Raw genomic sequence first — 3,067 nt, 5'->3', positions numbered from 1 at the left:
TCTACCAGCGTGCGCTTGTACTCGCGCATCTTCCGATCACGCTCCAGTGACGGAATTAAGGACGGTACGTTGTCCTTGTAACGGGGATCCAGCAGGGTGGCCACCCAGTAATAAGCACAAGTTAGAATGTGGGCAACTCGGCGGTCGTTGCGGAGACACTGCAGCATGTAATCGCTCATGTGTGCCAGGCTGCCCAGAGGCAACGACAAGCTGTCCTCTGTGGGAGGTGTATCGTCTGTGTCCTCTGTATCCCCCCAGCCACGCACCAGTGATGGCCATGAGCTGGTCTGGGTGCCATCCTGCTGTGAACATGGTTCCTCCTCCTGCATCTCCTCCTCCTCATTCTCCACCTCCTCATCCTCCAGAACTGTGCCCTGGCTGGACAATTGTGTACCTTGGGTTTGTGGGTGCAGGAACCCACCCTCAGAGCCACTTGTGAATGACTGGCCTGAAACCCTACGAAATGATCCCTCTTCCTCCTCCTCCTGTGTCACCTCCTCTTCCATCATCACCAGCAGGGTTTTTTCAAGGAGACATAGAAGTGGGATAGTAACGCTGAGAACGGCGTTATCGGCACTGGCCATGTTGGTGGAGTACTCGAAACAGCGCAACAGGGCACACAGGTCCCGCATGGAGGCCCAGTCATTGGTGGTAAAGTGGTGCTGTTCCGCAGTGCGACTGACCCGTGCGTGCTGCAGCTGAAACTCCACTATGGCCTGCTGCTGCTCGCACAGTCTGTCCAGCATGTGCAAGGTGGAGTTCCACATTGTGGACATGTCGCATATGAGGCGGTGAGCGGGAAGGCCGAAGTTACGCTGCAGCGCTGACAGGCGAGCAGCAGCAGGGTGAGAACGCCGAAAGCGCGCACAGACGGCCCGCACTTTATGCAGCAGCTCTGACATGTCGGGGTAATTTTTAAGGAACCCTTGCACCACCAAATTCAGCACATGCGCCAGGCAAGGGATGTGCGTCAAACCGGCTAGTCCCAGAGCTGCTACGAGATTTCGCCCATTATCGCACACCACCAGGCCGGGCTTGAGGCTGACCGGCAGCAACCACTCATCGGTCTGTTGTTCAAGGCCCGTCCACAGCTCCTGCGCGGTGTGGGGTTTGTCCCCCAAACAGATACGTTTTAAAACTGCCTGCTGTCGTTTTCCCGTGGCTGTGCAGAAGTTGGTGGTGAAGGTGTTAAGCTGACCGGATGAGGAGGCGGTAGAGGATGAGGAAGCAGAGTAGGAGGAGGAAGTAACAGGAGGCAAACTGAAGCACCCTGCAATCCTCGGTGGTGAGGGACATGCGCCAAACTGCTATCCAGCTCAGGCCCAGCCGCCACTGCATTTACCCAGTGTGCTGTTATGGAGATATAACGGCCCTGACTGTGCTTACTGGTCCACGTATCCGTAGTCAGGTGCACCTTGCCACAGATGGTATTGCGCAGTGCACACCTGATTTTGTCCCCTACTTGGTTGTGCAGGGAAGGGATGGCTCGTCTTGAAAAGTAGTGGCGGCTGGGCACGACGTACTGTGGGACAGCCACCGCCATAAGGCCTTTAAAACTATCCATCTCCACCAGATGGAATGACAGCATTTCAAAGGCCAGTAATGTAGAAATGCTGGCATTCAGGGCTAGGGATCGCGGGTGGGTAGGGGGGTACTTCCTCTTCGTTTGGGGGATGGAGAGCTGAACGCTTCCGTGGGACATTGTGGAGATGCTTGGTGACCCAGGTGTTGGTGTTGCCTGCAGATCCTCTGTTTGCGGGGTGGCAGGTGGCACTGTCACTCCAGAGGTGGATGAAGAGGCCGAGACTGCAGCAGAAGAGGAAGCAGGAGGAGCCAGAGACCTTTCTTGGTTTTTGAGGTGTCTACTCCACTGCAGCTCGTGCTTTGCACTTAAATGCCTGGTCATGCAGGTTGTGCTCAGGTTGAGAACGTTTATGCCTCGTGTCTTGTCGTCAGCACATTGCCTGAAGAACTGCCACGCCAGGGAACTCCTCGGTGCTGGCTTTGGTGTGCTCGGTCCCTTGCTGCGGTGGGCAGTAGCAGACGTACTGTCTAGAGGACGGCCGCTCCGCTTTTGCACCCTGCTCCCTCTTCTGCTGTGCTGGTGGCTCTGTGCGACCACCACCTCTTCCTCTACATAGGTCACTCGTATGACCTTGATTCCATGTGGGGTCGAGGACCTCATCGTCCTCCACATCATCTTCCACCCAGTCTTCACCCCTGCCCTCCTTGTCGGTCTGCACACTTTCGAAAGCCCCAGTAGTTGGCAGGCACCTGTGTTTCGTCATCATCCGAGACGTGCTGCGATGGTCCTCCCATGTACTCATCCTGAAAGATAAGTGGTTGGGCATCGGTGCACTCAATCTCTTCCACTTCTGGGGCAGGTCTAGGTGGATGGCCCTGGGAAACCCTGCTAACAGAGTCATCAAAAAGCAGAAGAGACTGCTGCATGACTTGGGGCTCAGACTGCTTGGCTGATTTGCAAGGGGGTGAGGTGAAAGACTGATGGACATCGACTGCAGGTGCCAACTGTGGTCTTTCAGCAGGAGACTGGGTGGGAGACAATGTGAAGGAACTGGATCCACTGTCAGCCACCCAATCTACTATCAAAGTTCCAATAAATGTTGATCGCGCTGCCTATGAGTGTAGGGTTCCAATCCCAGATTCTTATTCCAAATGTGCAGTTGTTTCACCTTGTAGCCAAACAAACGGTTACCAGAGGCTGGTGCACTCACGTACACCTGCACCCTAGAGGGAAGTTATAACACAAATAGTGACGTTCCACCAGGTAGTTCTGCAATTAGCAGGTTTTATTCTACTTACAAAAGGACATAAAATTTCAGCCTTAAAATCAATATGTTTTCATCAAAAGTCCACCCGACCCGGGTTTCGCCAGTCCAGCTTCGTCAGGGGCGATGGTATCCTCTCTCACAGGTGCGGTATTTATTAGACCAAGATCTCTTCCATGGACTGCCCATTGATACAAAACTTTTTCCTTTTTTATTTGGATACTCATCAGAACTAAAGCAATAATGAATAAACAAAATTTCGCTAGCGGTATTCTGAC

The sequence above is a fragment of the Bufo bufo genome, chromosome 7, assembly GCF_905171765.1.
Source record: "Bufo bufo chromosome 7, aBufBuf1.1, whole genome shotgun sequence".
In the NCBI taxonomy this organism is placed as follows: Eukaryota; Metazoa; Chordata; class Amphibia; order Anura; family Bufonidae; genus Bufo; species Bufo bufo.
The sequence above is the reverse complement of the archived record's forward strand: the minus strand, read 5'-3'. Positions refer to the sequence as shown.